At 38.6% G+C, this 15,146-nt stretch overlaps 1 protein-coding gene across 1 annotated transcript in view; it reads right to left on the bottom strand.

The window, feature by feature from the left end:
• LOC306800763 (voltage-dependent L-type calcium channel subunit alpha-1C-like) overlaps positions 1–15,146 on the bottom strand; it is a gene marked incomplete at its 3' end in the record, with an annotated part of 212,636 nt that overhangs the window by 60,339 nt on the left and 137,151 nt on the right. The gene's annotated exons all lie outside the window — the stretch shown is intronic.

The raw sequence follows: 15,146 nt of genomic DNA, 5'->3' as shown, positions 1-15,146 counted from the left end.
GAGACAACAAGTTGCCCAACATTTACACAATGAGCAATTTGAAACAGTGTGGATTTGAAGCATGATTTCCCATGGCCAGTTGTTGCCTTTTCTGTCTGCCCTTCATTCCTGAAAGCTTTGACCACCTTCCCTGAGCTGGGCTGTGCTGCAAGAGCTGGTGCCACCACTGAGAGGAGGGACTGATGGTCTGGAGACAGATTCTCACCAGGGCACCTTACAACAGCATCCAGGCCATGAATTAGCCCTGGCCAGAGCCAAACCCCAACCCCTGGAAGAGTTCAAGAGGTTGGATGGGGCTTTGAGGAACCTGGAGAAGCTGAAGATGTCCCTGCACATGGCAGGGAGGTGGAACTAGATGGCCTTTAAAAGGTCCCTTTCTCAAACTATTCTGTGGAAGCTGCCTGACTAAAACACTGAAAGAAAGGGAAAAAAGAGATTTCCCAGCTGCTGCAGAACCCCCAGGAGCAGCCTGCCCATCCAATCACCCAGGCAGTGCCCCTTCCACCTTACTGCCTGCTCCTGCCATTAGCCTGATTAACAGCAATTAACAGCCTTACTGAGCTTGAGGAAGGGGAAAAATAAACCCCCCAACCAACCCAAAAAACCCCAACACCTCTCTGGCAATGGATCTGCCTCCTGTTTGACATATTAACTCCAGATACCGCACACACGCTGCTGCTCGCAGTCTGCATAAGATAAAAGGTGCGACAAGCCGACCTGAGGTTGCCATGGAGACCAAAAATCTTTCCCAGTGCTATGGTAACTGACTCTGGGATGTGCTATGAAAAGCTGACTGCACACCCCACTTGAGCTGTTTCGTCTTTTTAAAGCAATTAACTGAGAGTTAAATTAGTTGCTGTTTAGAGAAAGGCGCTGTCAAAACGTGAGACGTGTTAGTTGGTGTCTTTTCATCCGAGCCAAACAGAAGAAAACAAAACCTTAGGGAGATTACCAAGGTTCATTCGATTGTTTCTGGAAATCAAAAGCCTTATCTTTCCACACAAGAAATTTCATCTTTATGTATTTATACTGAATAAGAAGGAAAGGATTGAGCAGCTCTGAGCTGCCTCCCTCCCATGTCCTTGCATGTCCAAGTCTCTGACGTCACTGGAAGTTTTAAATGGACAAGAAATAAGCTTCTAGAGGAGAATAAATAAGGCTTCAGTAATATACTTGAGATAAAACTGTGATGGCAGCTGGGCATGGTACAGCCAGCATCAAGCACATGCAGACCCTGACCAGTGAGAATGAAACTCTCCATCACCCCTGGCTTCTCTGTGCCTCTGCTTCCCCTCTTCAATGAGCCACAATTTTCCCCTCTTTTCACAGCATCCTGTGATACCAGCAGCCTAAGAACTCCCAAATTTCATAATCAGGCATTTCAAATCTGGTTTATTTCCTGTTGTGGATGCATCACAGTGATGAGCCATGAATTTCCAAGGTGCTGCTCCATCCTCTGATGGCAAATGTGCACCATGTAGGTGCTGTTGCTTCAGACTAGGGATATAATCTCTTAATCAGCTTAATCTCTACCACGTGAACAGGAAAGAGTGGAAGTGGACAGGCACAGGGGATGCAATAAACCTAAAATAATCCACTCTCTGGGGTAATGCTGAAAAGGCTGAGCAGCACCTGGGGAATACCTGCCAGTGTTGCAAGCCTTGTTTGCAGTGCTGTCTTTGTGAGCTGAGGTGCAGAGAGCTCACAAAGACCTCCCCTGGTTCCTCCCAGAAAAGTCAGCTAATTCTGAAATCTGGGTGGAATCCAGCTCGTGTATTTTGGGGGGGTCAGAAATCTGGCCCTGGAAAGGGAGAAGAGTTAAAAAGAAATGAAGAACATGTTCATTTCAGGATGTAGGTGGCAGAGCTCTCCTATTGAAACAGTGGAAAGGAGTGTCCTCATTTGACCTGGTTGTAAAAGGATACCTGTGCTGTGGACTGAGAGCTGGGCAGTGCACTGGCACTCACACAGCTCCAGGTCAGGAGAGTGAGCCCAATGTTCACCTTCTGGCTTGCCTTTCACCTGTTTGCCTGCATTTCAAACTCATTTTCATCTCAGCAAAAGCTTCAGCAAGAAATGTCTCTGGAACATAACAGTGGGTACTGCACAGGCTCTCCAGGCTCCCAGAATGTGTTCTGAGAGGGGCCAGGGTAAAAGGGTAAAAGGATACTGATTCTGCAAGCTTGGATATGAAAACTGCTTTTGCTAATAAACAGCTGGTAATAACTAAGAACGTTTTCTTTGAGTTTAGAGTGAGCAAACTCATGTTTCTATATAAGGAAGCTACTATATCAGGAGCTGTACTGGGTAGGTCCAAAAAAAAAAAAAAAAAAGAAAACCAAGTCTACAGCCTTTGTTCAGAAGACAATTCCTCTCTCATTTTTACTTTTTCTTCAATAAAAAGAATTCCATTGCATTTAATAAAAAGAAATGTTATTTTGACAGAACTCCTGTAAAGCACATTCTGGCAGAATCACAAAAAGCCACACAAAGACAAAAAGGGATTGCTTACACACACAAAAAAAACCCAAAAACAACGAGGCAGATACTACAGTAAACATGTTGCAATCACCATGGAAATACACCCCTAAAGTTTTTGACAGGTATTTACTCAGCAAGTCAAGAGTCTCAGCAAAAGACACACAAAGTAGCAGCTAGAATCCATATGTCTCCTTCCCTCAAAAGAGGGAATACTTGCTAAGAGTGTTTTTATAATCAATATTACAGATATTGATTAAAAAAATAAACAGAGGTGAGTAAAGAGTGCCAAGGAAAGAGATCAGAGATATTTTGATAGCAACTACTGGAGAACATAGCATTGACTGATCAGCAGCAGGAATCCATCTCTGAGTTTTTCAAGAGGTGCTAAAAATATCCACAACTCTAAGATGCCAAACCAGCCAGCTAGTTGAAGAGAAGCAAGAACAAAAGAGGAAAAATCCCAACTTGTTACAGAGATGATTTATAAAGAAGCCAGCAGAAAAAGCAAACTGAGAATGTACTTCCAGCTCCTGCCCATATTCTGTTCTGCCTCATATTTGCTGCACAATTTATTTAGAAAAGCTTTTCTAAACACTTCACTGCAAGGAAAATTATGGAATAGCATTTGGTGCTAGGGCAGATTAGTCAAAGAGGTTCCACATTGCAGAGAGAAGCACTCTAAACACAGGATTTAACCACAGTGCCTCAATGCACTCCAGTGCAGTCTCATCTCAACTTTGATTTGTGCTCTGGGACAACTTTGGGTGGCTTATCCTCTGCTATGTGTGGCTACATGCTCAGTTCTGTAAGAAAAGTAAATTGCCACCCTGGGTGGCTTTCCTTTTATCTGCCTAGCATGCTAGTGAAGTTTGTCTTAAACCAGACAATTAATAAGAGATTTAAGCACATGTCAGACTGAAATATGGATTGAAGCATTGGCTGGAAGGGCAGACCTGTGTTTCACTAATGAACCTACACAAACCAAGTATTACATTGTACTGTAGATTATATTTCTTGAGCTTCAGAATTAAATAACAGAGATGGGTGAATTTTGCCTGTCTCTGAAAATAGCTTCCCATTCTTCTTCATCATGCTGTAAAGTCAAACATACTCTTTTGAAAACATTCTGCATCCTGAATTGCTGTGGTTATGTGGGGAAATAATTCTTTATCTACTATGAAGATTCTAGAAGTAGAAGCTTCCCAGATGCAAGAGAAATGATAAACAAGATTAATAACAATAAAGAATTCACATCTCCATTTCCTCCTTTCCTGACTAAATGCAATGTTAATTGTTTGTAAGCTGGATGAAAATAGTACTCACTTGAAAGAAGGAAGAAATTGTATTTTCAAGAGTCATAGTTTCAGCATAGGCATATTCTTCCACAACCAAAAAGAAATTATCTGCACTTTTGCTGTCATCTAAAGCAAATCTCAAAACTTTCCAACTAGTTTTTGGTCAAATGTTTCTTCTGCTTTGATTCTACATTTAAATATTAAATATTATTCTACTAGCAAATTTCTGCACTTCCATACCAATCTTCAAAATATTACCAAGAATCCTTCTGTCAAAACACACTAAACTCCTTGGAAAGAGGTAATTTCCCAAAGTTATTACTGGGAAGTTTTCTCCCTGGAGATTTTGAGCATGGTGCCAATGGCAGAATCCTTTACCTACAGTCTCCTTAATGCAGTTACCACTTGGCTTTTTAAAAAAAAAACACATCCAGGCAAAATCTGCCACCATTCCCACCCAAAATCCTACCCTGGGGCTGGGCCAGCTATGGCTAAGGGCAGAACTCCACTGGTGGTGCTTCATCAAATTAACTGACTTTGCTGCTCTTTTCTTTGCAGCTACCCTGACATTTTACCTGTTTACTCTAAATGCACGTTAAGCGCTGTATCAACAGCAAAAGGGCAACTGGCAGACCCTGTGTTATGCATTAGCAATCCCCAGCAGCACTTCAAGCAAGCTGATAAGCAGCATCAGCCAAAAGAAAAGAAATTACAGAGGTTGGGGGGATTTTTTCCCCCCAACTCCCTTCATATTGTGGTAGAAAAGTCGAAGGAATGCTTTGGAGAAAATTCTCTTAAAAGCCTCTTTGGTGAAAAAAACTAGCATCTTCAGGTACATTAGCACAGGGAAATTGTCATCCTGAGCTGCTCCCTCCAGAGCCAGGCAGAAATTAGTCATGGGCAGAGCTCAAATACCTTGGAGCTTCAGATGGGCATTTTCAATGTCTGATACTTATCATAATCCCTCTAGACTGCTGAAGAGTCTTTATTGTGGTTTCTGGATGCTTTGCACAAAGTGCAGAGGTAGGAAAAAATATGAAAAATTAAGGGGGGAAAAAGTGGCCAAACATTTCTGAATTACAAGGAGAGCTCCATTTGTGGTTTGTAGGACTGCAGTTAGCTGTTATTTTATCTAAAATGGTTTATGTGTCCCTAAACAGCTTTCATGGTGGGACTGTTTGGAATTCTTCTAATCCTTTAAGCTACAAAAACTGCCTTAATCATATTCTATCTAACCTGTTAGCTCAAAACACTTAGATACCATTTCTTAAATACAGCAAAACAAAGAAGAATTGCCTAAGTTTTTGTGTGCTGCAGAGATTTCACTGATTAGGGAAAAAGACAGGGAAAACTGTCACAATTAGTGTAGGGAAATAATGTCTTACAGCAGTGAATCAAGGAAAAGAATCACTGCTGCATGCAATGCACTACAATATCTGATTATGAGGAAAACTAGAAATAGCCAGAAAAATAATTTTACAGCTCAGTAGAGAAAGACACAAAAGTGAATATTTACCACACTTATTGCACCATTCACATACTAAATTTCACTCAAAACATCATGCAAGCAAAGTAGGCTTCACAGGAACACACAACATGGATATATTTTTTCCATGACTTATCAAAATTGTGCCGGTGCTCAGGGATCTGCAAAATGAACTAGAAGATTATGCAAAAGATGAGCAGATATCTATCAGTTCACAAAGAGAGTCTCTAACCCTGATAGATCAGCTTCCCAGACAGAAATATTGATGTTTATGTTCCATGGGGAATTCTGTATTATGTAGAGAAACTTCAAACCAGAGCTGGAGCAATGATGTATATGAACATGGGAATAAAAGCAACAGGGAACTGAAGCAGAGAAGAGATAAAAAGAGATCATACCAAGCCCAATCACCTTCTCCTAAGAAAGTTTCTGACATTAAAACTTTCTGTGATCTACTTTTTGCTCCAGTTCTGCTGAAAACAAGAAATGATTCTGTTATTGTGTTTCTAAAGACAATCCCTCTATGAATTCACAGTGAAAGACCAACTAATTGTATGCAGGGCTACAAAGAGTTTATATCAACAATATTTAATTAATTGTACTTACTATCCCAGTATTAAATATACTTGCTCATCTATTTTACTATCTTCTTTGCACTCTTCATTTATTTCTTCTAAAAGACCTGCTAAGTGTATCTGTATACAATATCTGCCTTGAAATTCAAAATTAACTTTGGAGAATGATTTGCTCGTACCCTTCTATGGTTGTACCATTTCTGATACTTAGAAAACCAAACAATAAACCCTAAACCTCTATGGTAGCATTCTGCTGCTGCTGGACATTTTCTCTCAAATGGTGACAGATCTGCTTCATTCAGAACATAATTTTTTTTAAACCATATGATAATAAAATTACAACACAGGAGAAAAATAAACCAAAGTAAGCTACAACACTGAAATGCTTTAAATAAAAAGCTATGGGTTTTCCTCCATAGATTAAGCATCAGAAACTCGAAGTTATTTTAAAATGGACAAGAAATGTAGCTCTACTTCACTTGCAAAATGAAGATAAACATCTTGATATTAAATGCCTTTACTGAGGAAAAAAAAAAAAAAGACCAGCCTTTGTTTCCAAGCACCAGAAGTTTATGAAAAACAGCAGGAGAAAAAAATCAGAGAGCCTGTGACACCAAGCCAGGATGAGTTCATGTGTAACAAAAGTTTAAGAGCTTTTAGCTCCTTGCATAGTTAATGGTCCAGTGGCCCAACATCGTGGGTGTTTTTCATGTTATCAAAGCCACTCACAACTTAAAGTGTGCCAAAAATTCTGGTTCCAGAGACGTATTAAAAAACATGCAAATCAAATATTTTGACATCAACTCTGACAAAAATTAGAGGCAGACTGAAAGAAAACCCTGAGTCCAGGTTCTTTAGGTTAATGTAGTGTTTCCTTACAGGATGCAGCTGATCTACCCAGAACAATTAAGAACGGTTTTGTCTCTCCTCTACACCAGTAAAATTTAAGCTCCATAAGATTATCTAAGAGCAGTTAAGGACAAAATTGGTTCCATTCAGTTTTTATTCCAGCTGTCTGTACCCAAAAGGCATATCCAATTATAAGTTTGCATCCATTCCTACTTTTGTTGTACAGGAAGTAAAAAAAACAAAAACAAAAACATATACAAACAAAAAACCCCAAACCCAACAAGCAACAAAAATCTTTATTGTATTTGAAGTATGTGAAACCAGATGCCCTAGACAGTTGAGAAATGGCCAACTCATGTATTGTTCAGGCAAATTTAATTATAAACAACCAAAGACCTATTTAAGCCACATGTTTTGATTTAAAAATGGGGTAAAAAGAACAGATATTTTCTTCTTGTTACCTTCTTGCTTCAGGCCTCTGCATCCATGGTAACACGATTACCATCTCAGGGCTAGAATTGATCAGAATTCTTATAATTACATTCAGCCCTAACAAACTAAATGCCTTTTTTCTCTGTTTGGTGGGGAGGTTTTTTTCCATATGAATTTTATAGAGCTACTGCCTCCATAATCTCCACCCCATCCCCCAAATGTTTTCAAAAGAATTGCTACTAAATGGTTTCTTTTTCTTCTTTTTCTAGTCCTCTTCACTACGAATCCAATCAGCTGGAAAATCCTGTATAAAGCAGGGTCAGCTATGGATTAGTTTCCATGTCTTTCCCTGTGTCTCCTTTGATCAGTTACATTTTATTGAGGAGCACATCCTCAGCATTAGAGGAACAGAGCACAATGAAGCAGCAAGGGGGGTTTGAAGCCTTGCCTTATCACTGGGCCTTCTGCCTTAATTCTGCTGACTTGCAAACTCTGAAATGGCCAAGAAAAAGTGATTTTTATGTTTTATTCCAGTGCTCATTCGCTATTCGGTGGCTTTTATTTTGAATGATTAAGTACTCATGTCATCCACATAATTCCCTTTTTGTAAAGGGATATCCCTGGCTGGTTCTCCCTGACCAAGAGCCTGCAGTGCCTACCCTTATTAACAGGTAGAATCTAGAGAGGAAAAAAATAAATTAAAAAAATTAAAATAATAATTTTTTAAAAAGTGGTCTCCTGCAGCTATAAGGACATAGAGAACCTGTGCTAATGAAAGACAAAATTTAATCTGTAATATTAAAAAAATAGGAAAATTTGTACCAGGTAGCAACCTCAGAACTGGAGAAGGCAAACAAAGGAACACAAATTGCCTTTGCTGCCTAGAGTGAGTGGGAGCCAAGGCAGGAACAGCTTGGGAAGGTCCAGGTTTCAGACTCCCTGTGAATGCTGAGGTGCAGCTCAAGTGAAAGCAGCTCATGTGTGTGACACCTGCTGAGCATTCCTGAACAAAGAACACACCTTATCTCCTTGTGCTGGCAGATCAGCTCATATGGCAGCACATGTGCCTCACAAATAAGTTCACCACATTGAGCACATACTATAAAAACCCCACAAAAGAAAGAGGAATTCTTGGCTGCTGTAGCAGCCTGAACTGTCTGGAACACGTTGCCCATAAACCAAGAGGACAGATAACAAAATCTGTCCATTGGAAATCACTGGAACTTCCCCAACACCCAGGGCAAGCAGGACTTGCCAGGTTTCTAGAACAGAGAAAACAGATTTTCACTTGCCTTAGCCAAATTTTCAAAGCTATTGAGAAGACTAAAAGGGCTAATAGAGCCAAGTGAGATTTTCAGACACAAGTAACCAAGTCAGGCATCCATCTCCCCAGCCCTAACCTGCTTATGCACTTCAGAAAATCTCATTAGGCACAGATCTGCATCTTCAGATACCTGTCTGCTTTCAGACTCTGCTTTCCTTCCCCTCCAATTCAACCTTTTTTATCTGCTTTTTTTGCCCATTCTTCCTTACATCTAGGTTTTCACAAGATGCAGTAGCTTTTGACCTTGGAAAGGGGATCCTGAAAAGCCTTTTTCTGGAGTGTTTTTTAAAGGAGGGACTAAACACAGAATAATACCTCTCAAAAGAATTGGCTGAACAGCAATTTTTTTTTCCTGTTTAACCAGCACAGCCGTAGATTATAAGGAGTTTGGTTTCATTACATAACAACCCATCATTGTTCCCTAATACATTATCTCATCAGGAGGCCCCATTTCAGAGAGGCTACATAGACACACATTTCTTAATAGCAGAGCTAAGTGGCAGCATGATCTAGTGGATTAATTATATAACTGGCAACTAGGATTTCCTGGTTGTAATACAATTTTAAATTTACATCTTTAAATCAAATTTTTAGGCAACTAACAGGGTTGGCTTTAAGAGATCTGCATGTAGCTTTAAAAAAATTATCATTTGCCTCTTTAGGAGCTTTTTAAATCGTGCTTATCCCTACTACAAACAGAAACCTTTGGGACAACAAATTAATTTCAAAAGCCTACAGTAAATACCTCACAAAGTCTAGATACTGAAGATAAGTCAAAATAGATGAATTAAAATTAGACATTTTATACAATTATTCTCATAGTAAGGAAAAACAAAAGTGAAAACCAAGGGAATCTTAGAGTTCTTAGCAAATTTTGCCTTCAAATCAGTCTAAAAACATTCAAATTAACAACTTCAATTAAAGTGATAACTAGTTGCTGACTGGAGTAGGAGCATCTATCTTTATATATACATAGATATTCTAAGAGACTCTTGGGGAGTGCTGCTCCTGCCCTACCTGGAAAAGCTTTACATTTTTTTTTATTATGAAATATCATACAGGACTATACATTTAACACACACTTTTATATCTTCTCCATATGGTACCAATCCTTCTATAAATGTAGACCATGTGGCTATCAGGATTTATGAACAATGTGTGCAAGTCAGGCCACTGAAGTGGATTCTAAAATAAAGCAGGGTAGATACATTCCATATGAATTCTTCCCCAGACTCTCTTTTTTCCTGAGATTTTTATTGAAGACAGCTAAGAATCAAAGCAGAGGACTTGTGGAATCAGAGCACCTGATCAAATTACCCTAAGTGGTTTTGCTATACAATTATTTTAATGCTCTAGACATTGTTTTTTGCTGAGATTTATGAAGGCTTACAGCAAAACCTCACTTTTTAAACAATGCTTTGATTTACCTTTGTACAGTGGAAATGGAAGACAACAGAGGATTGTTCCACTCTGATTTTCACATCAGCCTCACTAACAAGAGTCAATCCAGTTTTGAGGGCTGAAAGCTTTCCTCCTGCTCCTTCCATCACATTTATTCTTATTTATTTGTTGGTTCTATTTGGTCCTTCTCTCTGTAAGGCTTGAGTATGAATGTGGAGAGTGTTTCTTTCACATCTCCTTGTTGCCTGCATCTTCCATCTTATTCTCTCCATATTAGCAACTGGATAATAATTGCATTGGTTGATATCCATTTTCCTTCACATTAGGAATTGTCCTATTGGGTCAAATTTATGAAATAGACTGACAACAACTATTCAGGATCAAGGTGGATGCTGCCAGACATCAATCAAGCCTCTCCTTGTCTTAACCCATCACCAAATTGTATATTCATTAGAGACCATCCTGGCCCCCAGCCCACTCATTGATTTAACCAGGTTTTGAATCTGACAGGAAAAGATCATTTCTGTTCCTAATCCCATCTGCACTGACTTTTCACTAGTGCTAGCTTTATTAGGAGTGCTCCTAATCTTCACCACTGCAGATAAAAATAAGAACCTTATATTTCAGGTTTAAAGTCTGAAGATTTTTTCCATCTTGAAAAATTTGCAATTCTCTCTCATTCTATGTATGTTAGTGAAAATCTGGAGTAACTCCAGCTGGAGACTGCAACTTTTTGGCAAGCAGATAGCAAGAGAAATTTAGCAACACTTTCTTTTGCTCATGTAGCAGACTGCAGCTCCAGTAAAGAAAATAGTATAATGGTCAAAACTGTAAATTTTATAATCTTTTATCTCTTTTAGCATGGAAAAGAAATTAATTTTATCATGATAAAACTTATGGAAAAGAGACAAACTTACAATCAGTCAAGGGATAATGAAACTTGGAGATGTTTTTGCCAAATCATATTAGTTAGCAAACTCTAAAGAATAGTAGCAGGCATATTTAAGAGGAAAAGTATAAAATATTTTAGCAATCATTTTTATTATCACATTTCATATCATTCTGTTAAAACTCATTGCTAATTTTTACACAATGGAGGGGAAAGAAATGCTAAAAATGTTGGCTCAAATTGAAAGCCAGCCCTCCCACAGAATCATTTTAGATAGCTAAGATTATGCACAGTATGAGTTACAGGGTTAGTAATGCAATTTGAATAAAACTTAACAATTATCTCTGAGCTACAGATTGTCACAAAGTAATGCTTGATGGACAGAAGAGAGGAGATGGAAGCAATAATATTTAATAGCAAGGAATCCTCTACTTGCCTAATATTTGAAAATAATCTTTTAGGTCATCTTTTTCCTTAGCAGATGTATTGGTTCCTGCTATTATCACTATGCAAATTTCTTCCTTTGGGAGGGAGAAGAGATTTTGTCCAGGAATGAATTCAGGCTGAAGGAGCAGGCAGCAGTCATGCACTAGAGCTGACAAGACCAAAGGATCCAAATAATGGGGTCCCAAGGGATGAGAAATGAGCCCTAACCACAAGTCCTCCCTCTGTTTCTTCAGCTGGAATCTCTGATTTTTAATTTAATTTTATCTATTTATTTTCTTTTTTTTTTTCTCTCCCAGGCTGTTCTGAACATGCTAATTCTCTTTTTCACCTCTCACATGTATTCTGCTTCCCTGCTTATGGTTTATTTTGTTGGATTTTTGTGGTTTTGTTGTTTTTTTTCTTTTATACATGTGGATCTGGAGGACTTTTTCTCCCTGTGAAAATAAAGGAGCCACATTGTCACCTTCACAGGTGTAGTGCAGGGGAGTGATGCCCCATTTCTCTACTAAAAGAGCAGCATCAGCATGGTTGAATGAATTTACAAACATATATTTTTTACAATTTTGAGAGAGAAACACTGCACTCATCAAAATCAAATGGATTCCACAAAAGAACTTTCAAATACTGTTTCTTGTCATTTTCCTAGTTTCAATGACTGTTTTGGCTTAAGCCTGGCTTTGATATGGGAATTGTAATTTAAATAGCTTTGGCTTGAGATTGAATGACATAAAAAGGAGAAGATCCATCAGGAAGTCACATGAATGAAATAATTTTGAAATTGTCCAAATAATTAAATGTTAAACAAAACAAGGATTTGCCTTAGTATAAAAGCTGCAGGGAAGTTTTAATATTTCCTTTATCCATTTCATTGGAATGTGAAGTCATGACATTTGAGGTAAGATGATTGGTTGACCACTGACTTGAAGAAATGAGCATTCAATTACACAAACTTGATTTCCTTTCATTAATCACTACCTGTCACATGTTGATCAAGCCATCAAAAATCAGCATCCATTGCTCAAGGCCTCAAACTGTCATTTTTAATGTCACCTCTCATGAAACTAAAAGTACTAAAACTTACTACTAGAAGTACTAAACTTGCATGAATTTTGTCATACATCTTAATACCTCTAGCAATGCAAAAGTGATGCATTCATTAGCAAGACAATGTCCTTTTTCAGGCTGCATTTCAGTTTGGACATTCCTTCATTGTCAACTGCAGAGCTAAAATTGCTGCTGGAAGTAGCACCCAAGTGGCCACATGGCAGAAAAAGAGGTGGCTCTTGAAGACACATTAAGGACAGCTCCAAGAATGCAGGTTCTCTTGCTGGTAAGTGTTTTCAACTTTTGGTCAGCCCTAAACTGATCAGACAGTTGGATTAGATGATTATTGTTGGTCCCTTCTATTCTACTCTAACCTCCTGGTTACATGGAAGATAAGTGACTCAAAAGAATCAACATACCACTCCAAATTCTAGGAAAGCTTAAGAGATAATACAAATATTACAGACATCAAAAATGAAGGCTACATAAAAGATAAATTGCTTTAAGTAAAAAAAGAAATCTAACTGGAAATATGTTACTCCTGCTTCATTTACAGGTCTCTACATCTAAAAAGATCCATGAGTCACCTGTCCAAATCACTTTATGGGACTTCTTTGTCTTGAACCCAAACTCAAGGGTAGTCTGAGCTTGCTTGGACCTTACTCAACTTAAAAGCCCATGGAGGCCTTTTAAATATCCACATTAGAAAATGCATTTTATTAGTGCCACATAACAATTCATTCTGACAGTGAATTTCTGGATTCCTAGAGATTCACGTGCTTTCTTACCCCGAGAGTAGATAAATTGAATCTTTATCCTATGTCTCCTGCTGCAGGTGACCAAAAGGCAGCCAGCCAAAACTGTTTGTGTACCCATCTGTTCTAATTAGGCCTGAGATCACCAATGTCTGTCCCTCTGAATTCTGCCTTGCATTTTAATCTCCCATAATTCAGCTTTTACACCAATGACCTTTGAGTAAAAATATCCTTGTTTCATTCCTGAACTGTTGAGCTGCATTTGTTATGCCATTACTAAGCATTCCAGGCTGCATTTTTACCTTGCATTTTTCTTGATCCCCAGCTCAGAACCCATGAAATTTTATAGCTGGTTGGACATCTCTGCCTTCCACAGGGAAATTCTGCAGAGGCTGAACATCAATGGGTAGCATTCATCCTTTTACAGCCTACCCTTACATACCAGGATTACATGTGCAGCTCTATGGCTGCTAATAATTTGCCACTGTCATGAGGAAACTCAGAAAGTTATCACCATATGAAAGTAAACCCAAAATATGCTGCAGAAAGAAACTTCAGGACCAAATATACCCCTGTCTTTGCTATTTTAATGCAATTTGCCCTTTGCAGAGAAACCATTTCAGAAGATAAATTTAAATTATTATGAAATTCTCCTCCCTGACCCACACCCCTTCTCTAAGCTTCTAACATATTACATTTTTTACTGTGGGAATAGCTATGACACAGTGGGAGGATTGTCTGTCCTAGAAATGTATTAACTAACCAAGAGACAGGGCATAGGAAACAAATAAAAAGGGTGACAAGCTACCCATTTTCATATACAAATAGATTGTGTAGTAAGCAATAGTTTTGGGACAAGAGTTTCCTGGGAAAAGAATCCAATGTGAAGGGTAAAAGGATTTCTATTTATATATTGTGTTTCCATTTGTATTGTTCACTAAGTATGAAACCTCTCTTTTAAATCTGTGTCTCCTGGTGTCTTGAAGAAGAACAGACTATTCCTGCCTGTCTGACTCATGTATCTCTGGGCAGTCAGACCTTCTGACTCACTGGATAGTCAAAAATCTCAGATTAATAATAGTGTGTGGCTGTTAAAAATAGGAGCTGTAGACCCTGGGGCTGAACGTGGGCAGGAGTAAACACATTTCCTCTGAATACCTGCAATCAGGAAAACATAAACAAAAGCATTCTGCTCCTTCACTTGCATTGCTTTCAATTTCCTTGGAAAACCAGGTCTGAAAGTGCCTCTGCTGCTGTTTCCAAACATCAGCAGAAGAGATCTCAACCAGGACCACGTGTGTTTCCAACCTCTACACCTGGAAGTACCTGGGTATGTTCAATAAGAAATGCCCAAACATCATTATTAATTACCCCACCACCCCAAACTCAGCATCCCTCACAGCTCCCAGGACACACATTCCAACACCCAAAAAGGTTAAAACTATTTTTGCTTACTTAATTCTTTCCCTGCTCTTGGTTTGTGCTAGCAAGTTAGCCATTCTAGAATAAATCAGGACAGATTTCATGAAGATACACTGAAAAAGATGTTCTGACTGCAAAACTTAGCATATGTGGTTGCTAACTCTTTAAAGGGATCATTATGATATAAAGTATAAAAGCAAACTAAACCATAATCTGTCATTTAGCCCTCTAACATTTCCATGAAAACTCATCTCAAAAGGCACAGAGATTATTCACATTGCATTTTATCCTGGATCTGGTGCTGATGCTGAGACTGACAGTTCACTTATCCATCACCATGATGAGTTTCTATTAGTGTTTCAATTGTATTCATTTAAACTAACAAAATCAATTGGCCTGTATGACAAAATTTAACATAATTGAAACTTCATCTATCTTCTGAGTTGATGTGATGAAGGAATTCTGATCAAATACAGAACTGGGGCATGTGATCAGCAGGAACTCCTGAAATTTAAACTTCTGATTTCCTGCATCAGCACATTTTCTTGCATACCACCTTCAATAATCCTTGACACTGTCTGAACACTCTTACCTTATAAAATGGCCCCACATGGGTTACCTAAAAACCAGGGTTATCAATGCCAAAAAGCATCTGACTGCTCAACTTAATGGTTGGGAAGGGTAAGGAATTGCTAACTTCAAAGAAAAAATTAAGCATAAGAACTTCCAAAAAATCCTATCAATCA

Source organism: Erithacus rubecula (assembly GCF_903797595.1).
Source record: "Erithacus rubecula genome assembly, chromosome: 4".
In the NCBI taxonomy this organism is placed as follows: domain Eukaryota; kingdom Metazoa; phylum Chordata; class Aves; order Passeriformes; family Muscicapidae; genus Erithacus; species Erithacus rubecula.
Note: the sequence above shows the minus strand (reverse complement) of the source record. Positions and strands in the feature narration are given on the sequence as shown.